Source organism: Budorcas taxicolor, chromosome 4, assembly GCF_023091745.1.
Source record: "Budorcas taxicolor isolate Tak-1 chromosome 4, Takin1.1, whole genome shotgun sequence".
NCBI lineage: Eukaryota > Metazoa > Chordata > Mammalia > Artiodactyla > Bovidae > Budorcas > Budorcas taxicolor.
The window spans coordinates 34,195,668-34,210,430 of record NC_068913.1 but is presented as its reverse complement, the minus strand read 5'-3'; positions in this window follow the sequence as shown (position 1 = coordinate 34,210,430).

Here is a 14,763-nt window from a genome sequence, read left to right as displayed (position 1 = left end):
ATGAAGTATTATGACTGTTCTATTACCTACCCTGAGCATGGGGAAGTATGGAGATATCCAATCACACCACTACCAGAGAGAATGCAAAAGGCACAAGCACTTTGAAAAAATAGTGCATTTCTTAATATACTTGCTATACGATCCAGTACAACAGAATGGTTCCAACTAGGAAAAGGAGTACGTCAAGGCTGTATATTGTCACCCTGCTTATTTAACTTATATGCAGAGTACATCCTGAGAAATGTTAGGCTGGAAGAAGCACAAGCTGGAATCAAGATTGCCGGGAGAAATATCAATAACCTCAGATATTCAGATGACACCACCCTTATGGCAGAAAGTGAAGAGGAACTAAAAAGCCTCTTGATGAAAGTGAAAGAGGAGAGTGAAAAAGCTGGCTTAAAGCTCAACATTCAGAAAACGAAGATCATGGCATCTGGTCCCATCACTTCATGGCAAACAGATGGGGAAACAGCGGAAACAGCGTAGACTTTATTTTGGGGGGCTCCAAAATCACTGCAGATGGTGATTGCAGCCATGAAATTAAAAGACGCTTACTCCTTGGAAGAAAAGTTATGACCAACCTAGATAGCATATTCAAAAGCAGAGACATTACTTTGCCAACAAACGTCCTTCTGGTCAAGGCTATGGTTTTTCCGGTGGTCATGTATGGATATGAGAGTTGGACTATGAAGAAAGCTGAGCGCCGAAGAACTGATGCTTTTGAACTGTGGTGCTGGAGAAGACTCTTGAGAGTCCCTTGGACTGCAAGGAGATCCAACTAGTCCATTCTGAAGGAGGTCAGCCCTGGGATTTCTTTGGAGGGAATGACACTGAAGCTGAAACTCCAGTACTTTGGCCACCTCATGCGAAGAGTTGACTCACTGGAAAAGACTCTGATGCTGGGAGGGATTGGGGGCAGGAGGAGAAGGGGATGACAGAGGATGAGATGGCTGGACGGCATCACCGACTCAATGGACGTGAGTCTGAGTGAACGCCGGGAGTTGGTGATGGACAGAGAGGCCTGGCATGCTGCGATTCATGGGGCTGCAAAGAGTCGGACACGACTGAGCAACTGAACTGAACTGAACTGAATGCTACTCCTAGGTATTTATCCAAAAGAAATGAAAATTTATGTTCACAAAAAAGAATGTTCACAGCAGTTTTATCATAACAGTCCAAAACTAGAAATAGCCCAAATGTTTACCAACAGAAGAGAATGTAATCTGTGTTATATTCATACAATGAAATACTACTCTACATTAAACAAATTACTGACACATGTAACAACATAAATGAAAATCAAAAACACTTTTCACTTCACGACGACTGAAAGCAGCCAAACTGGTTCCACTTATATGAAATTCTAGAACGGGCAAAAGTAATCTATGGCGGAAAAAACTGCATTGGGGTAGGGGGGGTTGGGATTTAACTAGGAACAGTATAAGGGGTCTTTCAGGTGTGATTTTAGTTTCATATATTAACAGTTAACAGGCTAATGCATTTGTCAAAACTCAGCTAAAGTGTGTTAAAATTTGTGCATTTTACTTTATATAAATTTTACATCGAGGAAATTTTAAACACTGAACTCCAGTTAATGACACAAATGTTAAAGCACTTAGCAAAAGTGGGTGAAAACTGTAATTTGCTTCAGTGAACATAAAAAAAGAAAATGACGTAATGGGTGGATATAGCAGACTATAACAAAAAAAACCTAACAGTAGAATCTGGATGGTGGACATATTCTTTCAACCTTGCTGTATGCCGGAAAGTTTTGTAATAAAAGACTGAAAATAAATTTAAAGCTCTGTTGCCTTCTCTGAAATAGGTTCACTGAGAAAGCTTTCCTCAGGTAGACACAGAGCAATAAGCATAATTTGAAGAAAGAGAGAAACTTGTTACAGGACTTTGAAAAACACAAATCTTCATTCCTTTTAAGCAGTGTATATAATTTGTCTTCACAATACCTTTGAAAGGACAGTCTTTTGTTGTTTTGGTCACTAAGTTGTGTCTGACTCCTTGCAACCTCCTGGAATATAGCACGCCAGGCTTCCCTGACCTTCACTATCTTCCTGAGTTTGCTCAAATTCATGTCCATTGAGTAGGTAATGCCATCTAACCATCTCATCCTCTACTGCCCCCTTCACCTCCTGCCCTCATTCTTTCCCAGCATCAGGGTCTTTTCTAAAGAGTCAGTTCTTTGAATCAGGTGGCCCAAGTATGGAGCTTCAGCATCAGTCCTTCCAGTGAATATTCACGGTTTACTTGCTTTAGGATCTCCTTGCAGTCTAAGGGACTCTCAGAGTCTTCTCCAGCACTACAATTTGAAAGCATAAAATCTTTGGTGCTCAGCCTTCTCTATGGTCCACCTCTCATATCTATATATACCGGAAAAACCACAGCTTTGACTATATGCGCCATTGTCAGTGAAGTGACGTCTCTGTTTTTTAATAAGGTGTCTAGGTTTGTCATAGCTTTTCTTCCAAGGAGCAAGCATATTTTAATTTCATGGCTGCAGTCACCATCTGCAGTGATTTTGGAACCAAAGAAAATAGAATCTGTCACTGCTTCCACTTTTTCCCCCTTCTATTTGCCATGAAGTGATGGGATCAGATGCCATTATCTTCACTTTTTGAAAGTTAAGTTTCAAGCTAGCTTTTTCACTCTCCTCTTTCACCTTCATCAAGAGCTCTTTCTCTTCACTTTGTGCCATTAGAGTGGTATCATCTGCATATCTGAGGTTGCTGGTATTTCTCTTGGCAATCTTCATTCCAGATTGTGATTATCCAGCCTGGCATTTCGCATGATGTACTTTCCATATAAGTTAAATAAGCAGAGTGACAAAATATAGCCAAGAAGGGTAATGTCAAAGAATGTTCAAACTACTGCACAGTACTTAGTGTGACTTAAAAATATTAGTTGATCCTCATATTTTGACAGCGCCATGTTTCCTATAAAGAATGAGAAATGATTAATTGCACAGTAAGGGTTAAGTCTATAAGGAAAAATTTAATCAAGGAGCTCCCAGAACATAACTAATTTATTAGTAAAGTAGGTGTATTTTAGTTTCTTGAACCAATCTAAAGGGAGATAAGAGTCCTACCTGGCTTGTCTGGTATAGAATTTTGTTACTCTCCTTGCTGCTGGTTCAGTTCAGTTCAGTTCAGTTCAGTCGCTCAGTCATGTCCAAATTTTTGCGACCCCAGAGACTGAAGCACTCCAGGCCTCCCTGTCCATAACCAACTCCCGAGTTTACTCGAACTCATGTCCATTGATTCAGTGATGCCATCCAACCATCTCATCCTCTGTTGTCCCCTTCTCCTACCTTCTATCTTTCCCAGCATCAGGTTCTTTTCAAATGAGTCAGTTCTTCACATGAGGTGGCCAACGCATTGGAGTTTCACCTTCAACATCAGTCCTTCCAATGAATATTCAGGACTGATCTCCTTTAGGATGGACTGGTTGCATCTCCTTGCAGTCCAAGGGACTCTCAAGAGTCTTCTCCAACACCACAGTTCAAAAGCATCAATTCCTTGGTGCTAAGCTTTTTTATAACCCAACTCTCACATCCATACATGACCACTGGAAAAACCACAGCCTTGACTAGACGGACCTTTGTCGGCAAAGGAATGTCCCTGCTTTTTAATATGCTGCCTAGTTTGCTCATTACTTTTCTTCCGAGGAGTGAGTGTCTTTTCATTTCATGGCTGCAGTCACCATCTGCAGTGATTCTGGAGCCCAAAATAAAAGTCTGTCACTGTTTCCCCATCTATTTGCCATGAAGTGACAGGACCAGACGGTATGATCTTACTTTTCTGAATGTTGAGTTTTAGGCCAACTTTTTCACTCTCCTCTTTCACTTTCATCAAGAGGCTCTTTAGTTCTTCTTCACTTTCTGCCATAAAAGTGGTGTCATCTGCATATCTGAGGTTATTGATATTTCTTCCAGCAATCTTGATTCCAGCTTGTGCTTCTTCCAGCCCAGTGTTCCTCATGATTTATTCTGCATATAAGCTAAACAAGCAGGGTGACAATATATAGCTTTGACTGACTCCTTTCCCGATTTGGAACCAGTCTGTTGTTCAATGTCCAGTTCCAACTGTTACTTCCTGACCTGCATACAGGTTTCTCAAGAGGCAGGTCAGGTGGTCTGGTATTCCCATCTCTTTCAGAATTTTCCACAGTTTATTGTGATCCACACAGTCAAAGACTTTGGCATAATCAATAAAGCAGAAATAGATGTTTTTCTGGAACTCTCTTGCTTTTTCGATGATCAAGTGGATGTTGGCAATTTGATCTCTGGTACTTCTGCCTTCTCTAAAACCAGCTTGAACATCTGGAATTTCACAGTTCACATACTGTTGAAACCTGGCTTGGAGAATTTTGAGCTTTACTAGCATGTGAGATGAGTGCAATTGTGCGGTAGTTTGAGCATTCTTTGGCATTGCCTTTCTTTGGAATTGGAATGAAAACTGACCTTTTCCAGTCCTGTGGCCACTGCTGAGTTTTCCACATTTGCTGGCATATTGAGTGCAGCACTTTCACAGCATCGTCTTTCAGGATTTGAAACAGCTCAACTGGAATTCCATCACCTCCACTAGCTTTGTTCGTAGTGATGCTTTCTAAGGCCCACTTGACTTCACATTCCAGGATGTCTGGCTCTAGGTGAGTGATCACTCCATTGTGATTATCTGGGTAGTAAAGATCTTTTTTGTATAGTTCTTTTGTGTATTCTTGCCACCTCTTCTTAATATCTTCTTCTTCTGTTAGGTCCCTACCGTTTCTGTCCTTTATTGAGCCTATCTTTGCATGAAATGTTCCCTTGGTATCTCTAATTTTCTTGAAGAGATCTCTAGTCTTTCCCATTCTATTGTTTTCCTCTATCTCTTTGCACTGATCACTTAGGAAGGCTTTCTTATCTATCCTTGCTTTTCTTTGGAACTCTGCATTCAAATGGGTATATCCTTCCTTTTCTCTTTTGCTTTTCGCTTCTCTTCTTCTCACAGCTATTTGTAAGGCCTCCTCAGACAGCCATTTTGCTTTTTTGCATTTCTTTTTCTTGGGGATGGTCTTGGTCCCTGTCTCCTGTACAATCTCGTGAATCTCCATCCATAGTTCATGAGGTACTCTATCAGATCTAATCCCTTGAATCTATTTCTCACTTCCACTGTGCAATCGTAAGGGATTTGATTTAGGTCATACCTGAATGGTCTAGTGGTTTTCCCTACTTTCTTCAATTTAAGTCTGAATTTGGCAATAAGGAGTTCATGATCTGAGCCACAGTCAGCTCCCAGTCTTGTTTTGCTGACTGTATAGAGCTTCTCCATCTTTTGCTGCAAAGAATATAATCAATCTGATTTTGGTGTTGACCATCTGGTAATGTCCATGTGTAGAGTCTTCTCTTGTGTTGTTGGAAGAGGGTGTTTGCTATGACCAGTGTTCTCTTGGCAAAACTCTATTAGCCTTTGCCCAGCTTTATTCTGTACTCCAAGGCCAAATTTGCCTGTTACTCAGGTGTTTCTTGACTTCCTGCTTTTGCATTCCAGTCCCCTATAATGAAAAGGACATCTTTTTGGGGTGTTAGTTCTATAAAGTCTTGTAGGTCCTCATAGAAACGTTCAACTTCAGCTTCTTTAGCATTACTGGTCAGGGTATAGACTCGGATTACCGTGATATTGAATGGTTTGCCTTGGAAACAGAGATCATTCTGTCATTTTTGATATTGCATCCAAGTACTGCATTTCGGACTCTTTTGTTGACCATGATGGCTACTCCCATTTCTTCTAAGGGATTCTTGCCCACAGTAGTAGATATAATGGTCATCTGAGTTAAATTCACCCATTCCAGTCGACTTTAGTTCGCTGATTCCTAAAATGTCGACATTTACTCTTGCCATCTCCTGTTTGACCACTTCCAATTTGCCTTGATTCATGGACCTAACATTCCAGGTTCCTATGCAATATTGCTCTTTACAGCATTGGACTTTGCTTCTATCAACAGGCACGTCCACAACTGGGTGTTGTTTTTGCTTTGGCTCCGTCTCTTCATTCTTTCTGGAGTTATTTCTCCACTGATCTCCAGTAGCATATTGGGCACCTACTGACCTGGGGAGTTCATCTTTCAGTGTCATATCTTTTTGCCCCTTTTCATACTGTTCATGGGGTTCTCAAGGCAAGAATACTGAAGTGGTTTGCCATTCCCTTCTCCAGTAGACCACATTTGCTGCTAGTAGCAAATTATTAGAATTCTGTACATTATTTTTCTTCTTAAATAAAGAAAAATGAAAACAGCTCTGCCAAAAGCCATACCATGAATGTAGTAGAAGTTAAAAAACACTTTTTTTCAACTTCAAAAATCTAAAATATTTTTAACAGAATATTTTGAAAAATCAACTTCAAAATAGCATTTATTTATAATATTAAAATACATAATGCCTTTTAACTGGGATTAAAAGTGTGATCATGTTCTATTTAAGTTATATCCATCTATCATAACATATTCATATGTACATTAAATACCATTTAAAGATAAAAACATTTGTCTTCAAATCCCTAGAAAACAACTAAGAGAAGACCATAGAGAATGAGGAAAACATGAAAAATCATTCCTATTTACTCATATTACTATCCTTGAAACATACACTGGCATCTCACAGGTTTCATCTACTACAAGGAGTTATTTTCCAGAAAACTTCTTAGTTCCTTACACAAATGGACATGGGTCGCATCACTTCTGTTTTGTGATATGTCTCAATTCTTGGAGTTAGCAAAGTTTTTGTTCTTTTTATTTTTCTATATATATATAACTAATAAAAATGAAATGTAGAAAGATACAACTCTTAACAGTTTAAAACACACTATACTTAGTAATAAATATAACAAAACACATACAAAACCTCTGCAAGGGAACTTATAAAAGTTTACTGAGAAACATTAAAGAAAATCTTAACGAATTTTTAAGAGTTACCAAATTATGGAAAGAAAGACTCAATTAAAGATTTCAGTTCCTTCCAAATTAATTTCTAGTTTGATCTTATTCTGAAAGCTTTTGTTTTTAAGCTGCAAATCATTACACATTAAACTGAAATAACAGGACTTCTTCCCTGGTAGCTGAGTGGTAAAGAATTTGCCTGCCAAAGCAGGAGACAGTGAGTTTGATCCCTGGTGGGGGAAGATCTCATATGTAATACAGCAACTAAACCCATGGGCCACAACTACTGGCCTGTGCTCTAGAGCCCAGGAGCGCAACTACTGAAGTCTATGTGCCCGGGAACCCCTGCTCCACAAGAGAAGTCACTACAGTGAGAAGCCCGCGCACTTCAACGAAGAGTAGCCCTGCTTACCACAACGACAGAAAAGCCAGAACAGCAATTTAGACCCTGTACAGCCAAAAATGATAAAATTTTTTAAAATAATATACAAATTCATTTGTTAATTCATTTAGTAAACATTTACTATGCACCAGCTACTGTGCTGGGAGCTAGGAACCTAACAGTCTCTGAATATACAGAAAAGCCTCCTATTTTAGAATGGTAGTGAGAGAAGGTCTCCCTGTAGAAGTGACTTTCAGTTAAGACTTAAAGAAAGAGAAGCCACTCATGACAGCTGGGAGAAGAGAATCCAGAGGGAACAGTGTGAATGAAGGACTAAATGCATGAAGCAGGGACCACAAGTGATAACAGGATTCCAAAGAAAGAGGCAATCTCTTGAGGGTGGGAATGGAAAGCCTGGAATACTAAGTAGGTAAAACCTGACAAGGATATTGGAAAAAAAAATTGTACTCAAACCAGAGAGAGTAAGGGGAAGGATTTCCAAGAAAGCAAATAGAAAAGAACAAATCAGGACTACATGATATAAAATAGGGTAGTCAAAGCCTGACAGCAGAATTGTTTTGTAGTTGTGACTACTGTAGGACTGGGCTTCATCTGCTTGGAATCCCAATGGGACATTGTAAGATAGCAACGGGTCCCAGCTGTGCCTATTATCATGGGACGTTATTTCACGAAGCCAGCACTCATGCCTTATCATCAGCAAGAAATACTAGTTATCCTGGCTTTGCACAGGCAAACAGTACTTTCCATCTGGCCTTCTGAGTTGCGAAGAGATCAGTTCTCTCCACCTTGGCATCAGTATATGTGAAGGGAAGACTCCCTGGAGAAAGGTGTAAAAAGTAGAGCTTATGCCCTCCCCAAGTTCATTATTTCCCTGATAAAGTTAACTGAGTCCTAATCAACAGGAAGAAAAACGTTCTCCTTTTAGAGCTGTGCCCTTGGCTTCCTTTTTAGCCTCAGGAAAAGTTTCTTTCTAGAAACAGAAGGCAGCGTGGCCACTTTTGCAGTCTCTGGGCCCCTCAGCTAACACGCTGTGTCAGAAGTCACTTGTTTTAATCAAAGAAAGAGCAACCTTTCTTCTGCTTTAACCATGGTTATCTAGCACTGTATTTAAACTTAACATTGTTTTTAGCACATGGTATTTAGGGGAAAAGATAAGAATAATTAAGCCACGTAAAGAGAAAGTTATTTTTACTTGAAACTATCAATATTCATAGCAACTTCCTGGAAGAGTTTATTTCCAAACACCATTTAGTTATTTCCGAAGGCAGAAAAAGCAGCAGCCTATAAAGAGAGAATAAACTACATAAATATGTCAATCCTCCAACCCCCAACTTCTGACTGCCTTTCTCCTCCAACTGTGTCTTTGCCTGGAAGCTAAAAGAAGGGCATTTTTAGCTAAAATGTACTGTTACAGTTCACAACAAACATTCTTTACATTCATTCTACTTTTAAATACGAGTTCAGGGAAGGCCAGAGAACCCTTTTATTTATACAGGATGAGTATTAATGAATATGCTAAAAAGAGGAATTCTATGAAAAATTTTCCTCACTTCTCCATGGAGAGATCAATTCCAGGCTGGTAATCAGTGCAAGGACCATGTACAGTGAGCAGAAATCATCCAGAGACAGAAAACAGGTGAACTCAGAGCTTTTGCAATTTAAAGTACTCTCAATAGCTTCCTACATGGCTCAGTGGTAAAGAATCCACCTGCCAATGCAGGAGGATGCGGTTCAATCTCTGGGTCAAGAAGATCCCCTGGAGAATAAAACGGCAACCCACTCCAGTATTCTTGCCTGGGAAATCCAGGCAAATTCTTCTGTGGAGCCTGGCAGGCTACAGTGCTTGAGGTCGCAGAGTCGGACACGACCGAGCATGCCCACACATACACTAGATACTGATAGAGAACTGCCCTAAATTCCATGCTGGACACTCAAAAAATGGCCCTAACAGGAAGACTGAACAGATTCTATTCAGCCTAGAGAATATGCACCAAGTTGATTCCTCCCTTCTCTTTAGCCCAAGATGTGATGTAACAGCTGCTATTGTGACAGGCTTGTTCATAAGCTCCCAAACACTATGGCGTGTGTTCATCTCCCAGTATCCACAAATCCAGCTATTCTGGGCCATCAGCCTTGGTTGGGGCTACCACCAATGCCTGGGAGCCCAGTACCTACTGTGTGACGCCTCTTCAGACTCGATGTGCTTTGTTGACCCAGGCGTCTGGGGACAAAGTGAGGAGATCTCTCCTGGATCACAACAGAAAAGTCCATAGGTCCAGGGGACAAGATAAGGAGAGGAAGGGAGAATGCTTGAGCTTACTTAAGCCAAGATTTGCAGAACACCTGATAAGGCACAGTGACCAAGAGCACAGATCCTATAAACCAACCCTTCTAGGTTTCAATCTCTGCTGAACAGCATAAGAGATCTGTGACCAGAGCCCTCATATCCAGCTTCTCCATACCTTAGTCCATTACCTACAAAACAGGGATTAACAAAACCTATCTCACAAAGCTGTTTTGAAGATTAAAACAGGACATTATACATGATGGCATAGTGCAGGGCTCAGCCCTTAGTAGATGCTCAGTAAATGTTACTGTAATGATATCATCACATGAGGGATATTATTAAAAATAAATTATCCAAATCCTTCCTGCTCTAACTCCTTCCACCCAGAACACACTGTGGTTTTGAATAGTTCTAATACACAAGGTGTAGAGCCTCTTTCAGGAGGCAGAGGCCAGTGGCCCTTCTTACCTGGCAGAGACCCCCTTTCTGGGCTTTCCTGCTTCAATTATCCACTCAACGCTTCTGGTCTGAGACTCCCAATTCCAATCTAAAGAAAACACTCAAAAGGGAATGTTTTTTCCTCCTTTCAAACTTATGAAGATGAAAAACCAAACAAAAAGCACATTTATCTTAAAATTGAACATAATCTGTTATGGGTAAATTTTCAAACACCAAATGTTTCCTCTCCTCAAACTTTGCTATTATACGTCACATCACCTTCCCGTTTAAAAAGAATCCTCAGAACCAAAGTTTACTTCTTTGTCTGAAAAAAAAATCAGTATTAACTATTAATGTCTAATTGATATCAGATAGTAAAGAAAGAGTGGGTGGATGACTGAATTAAACACTCTGAGAAAACTAAATGAAAAATGATTTATTTAAATGAATGATAATGCTAATCAACACTCAAAAAGAAGCAACATGAAGTAACATTTGACCTAATAAAGACTTACTGGAAGCCCTAATCTCATTCTGGAAAGATGTCTGAAAGATACACTAATAAAAAAATACATATATATATATATATATGAATGTATATACACACGTGGGATAGCTCCTCTAGGCCCTCCTGCGCCTGCACAGTCACCGCTTCTTGGACGTAGGGCTGCTCCTCCCCGGCCGCCGCCCCTGGCCTCGGATGCCAGGTGGCTCCTCCAGGCCGCCCCTGGCCTCGGACGCGAGGTAGCTCCTCTCAGCCGCTGCCCCTGGCCTCGAACGCGGGGTAGCTCCTCTCGGCCGTTCCTGCGCCATTGCAGCCTGGCACTCTCGGCCGCTGCCCCTGACCTCGGAAGTGGGATAACTCCTCTTGGCCGCTGCCCTTCGGGCATGGGGTCCTCCCAGCTTCTGTCCCTGACCTCGGATTTGAGCTATTTCAAATCCTGAAAGATGATGCTGTCAAAGTGCTGCACTCGATATGCCAGCAAATGTGGAAAACTCAGCAGTGGCCACAGGACTGGAAAAGGTCAGTTTTCATTCCAATCCCAAAGAAAGGCAATACCAAAGAATGCTCAAACTACTGCACAATTGCACTCATCTCACATGCTAGTAAAGTAATGCTCAAAATTCTCGAAGCCAGGCTTCAGCAATATGTGAACCGTGAACTTCCAGATGTTCAAGCTGGTTTTAGAAAAGGCAGAGGAACCAGAGATCAAATTGCCAACATCCGCTGGATCATGGAAAAAGCAAGAAAGTTCCAGAAAAACATCTATTTCTGCTTTATTGACTATGCCAAAGTCTTTGACTGTGTGGATCACAATAAACTGTGGAAAATTCTGAAAGAGATGGGAATATCAGGCCACCTGACCTGCCTCTTGAGAAATCTGTATGCAGGTCAGGAAGCAACAGTTAGAACTAGACATGGAACAACAGACTGGTTCCAAATAGGAAAAGGAGTACGTCAAGGCTGTATATTGTCACCCTGCTTATTTAACTTATAGGCAAAGTACATCATGAGAAATGCTGGACTGGAAGAAGCACAAGCTGGAATCAAGACTGCCAGGAGAAATTTCAATAACCTCAGATATGCAGATGATACTACCCTTATGGCAGAAAGTGAAGAGGAACTAAAAAGCCTCTTGATGAAAGGGAAAGAGGAGTAAAAAAATTGGCTTAAAGCTCAACATTCAGAAAACAAAGATCATGGCATCCGGTCCCATCACTTCTTGGCAAATAGATGGTGAAACAGTGGAAACAGTGTCAGACTTTATTTTCGGGGGCTCCAAAATCACTGCAGATGGTGACTGCAGCCATGAAATTAAAAGACACTTACTCCTTGGAAGAAAAGTTATGACCAACCTAGATAGCATATTGAAAGCAGAGACATTACTTTGTCAAAAAAGATCCGTCTAGTCAAGGCTCTGGTTTTTGCTGTGGTCATGTATGGATGTGAGAGTTGGACTGTGAAGAAGGCTGAGCACTGAAGAATTGATGCTTTTGAACTGTGGTGTTGGAGAAGACTCTTGAGAGTCCCTTGGACTGCAAGGAGATCCAACCAGTCCATTCTGAAGGAGATAGCCCTGGGATTTCTTTGGAAGGAATGATGCTAAAGCTGAAACTCCAGTGCTTTGGCTACCTCATGCAAAGAGTTGACTCACTGGAAAAGACTGTGATGCTGGGAGGGATTGGGGGCAGGAGGAGAAGGGGACGACAGAGGATGAGATGGCTGGATGGCATCACTGACTCGATGGACATGAGTCTGAATGAACTCCGGGAGTTGGTGATGGACAGGGAGGCCTGGCATGCTGCAATTCATGGGGTCGCAAAGAGTTGGACATGACTGAGTGACTGAAGTGAACTGAACACACACACGCACGCGAGCGTGCGCGCGCGCACACACACACACACACACACGTGCACTGGAATATTACTCAGACATTAAAAAGAAAGACATAATGCCATTTGCATTATGGCAACATGGATGGACCTGAAGATTATCATACAAACTGAAGTAAGTCAGACAAAGGCAAAGATCGTATGATATTGCTTATATACAGAATCTAAAAAAATGATACAAATGAACTTATTTACAAAACAGAAATATACTCACAGACTTACAGCATAAGCTTATGGTTAACAGGAGGGAGGGGTAGAGGGGGAGGAATATATTGGGAGTTTGGGATTGACATGTACACACTGCTATGTTTAAAATAGATAATCAACAAGGACCTACTGTACAACACAGGGAACTCTGCTCGGTATTCTGTAATAACATAATGAAGAAAGAATTTTAAAAAGAACAGACACATATATAACTGAAACCATTTGCTGGATACCTGAAACTAACACAACACTGTTAATCAACTATGCTCCAGTATAAAATTAAAATTAAAAAAAAGACTCAACAGTAAACTTCAACTTGAGGGAACAAATCTAGGAACCACTTCCAATCACAAACCTCAGAATTCATTCCCATCAATCCCCAACTTCAGACTCTTCTAATCTGAACGAGGCAATCTTTCATTTTTCTCTTTTGAATTGATGGAACAAAACCCAAAATTATCTAAAATTCCTTTTAATCACTTACCATTTATTAAAAGAACAATCACCATTAAAGAAAAAAACTTATAACACTTAAAAGTACAAATAATACATTTTATTTCATCCCTGTAAACAAAAACAAAAAATGTACACATCTAATGGGAGACTGAACAACTATTCCAAACTTCACCTGGAAATGGTATGTAAATACTTTCTTCACATAAGGCAGGGTACAGGGAAGAGTTTGCAAAGATACCTTCAAGAAGTATTTTCTCATACTTACTTTAATAAACCAGTATAATTATTGCTACCACGTCTGGTAGCACATTGTAATAATGAACAATACAATTTCCAAAACTAAATGCAATACTGTCTAAATCTAGAAGCTAGCTCCACTTAGAGAATAAATACTATGAAACATAGGGCACCATATGGCAATTAAATTTGCAACAAGGAAAATTTAAATAAAGGTGTACTTTGCTCTATACTAGAATTTACCCAAGATTGAGCTCTCTTGTGCTATATATAGAATAGCTGTTTTCCTGAAACGATAGTCCATCTTCATAATTTAAATTACATTTTAAATGCTCTTATTTTTAAGTGGTCACTATATAAAATGAATATCTACTGTGTATCATACAAATCCAACATTTCATAAAGAGTATATATTCTATATACTATAATGTTAACATTTTCCAAACAATTTAATGCAACACAAATACTTTTATTATATACATCTTGCTAAAGTCCTTAAGAGTTCCAGTCTCACAAATATCTCAGTATCCCCCTCCCTTGTCAATACAATAAAAGCAAAAATTACCCAAATATGGAAATAATGTGCTTTCTTGACAGCATAATCACTCGAAGTGTTATATTTTTAAATTAACGTTCATCTATATGAAAAATCATGAATATTTAATCTCATCATAAAAATATCTTTTATTCTTCAGAATACAAGTATATAAGAAAATGTTACATATGAGATTGGAGATTACTATTTTAATGTTATTTAATTGCCCCAATGTTTAGAATAGTTTACAAACAGTGGCTACTACCCATTTCAAGATTATACTCTTACAAATGTAATTTTTTTTAATATACGATAACCTTCAGTTATTCTGAAGGGATAGTGCAAATGAAGACATTCTTTGGGTCATCATTTCAAAACACTATTTTCAACATTATACTTCCTTTCTCTCTGTTCATAATCTGAATAACAAAATATAGTAAGTACTGGAAGTAACCACATTTTCTAATAGTATTAGTCCAACAGTTACATCTATCCATAACAAATGACAAAACGACTCAATAACAATATTCCTCATTTGTCTAAAAAATATGTTATATATTTAAATAAATATTTTGTAGAAATGAATCCGTCTTTCAGTGTTTTTGTTTCAACTTGGTCTCAAACACAAAGGTTTATACAAAGATCACCTACCTGCTTACTACATCAACCATGTAACCAAATTCCCTTTAAGGCTATAGTACAGCATTGAAGAGATGTGCCTGAAAGCAAACTAATAACTTTTTAAATTATATACAGAATTAAAGTTCCATGAATCCAGCATATTCCTTGAAAATGCGTAGAGCTTTTATTGTAAAGTATTACTCTATGCTAGCCAGTGATTTTCTGCCATAGGATATAATCCATGGTGAATGTAGCAGC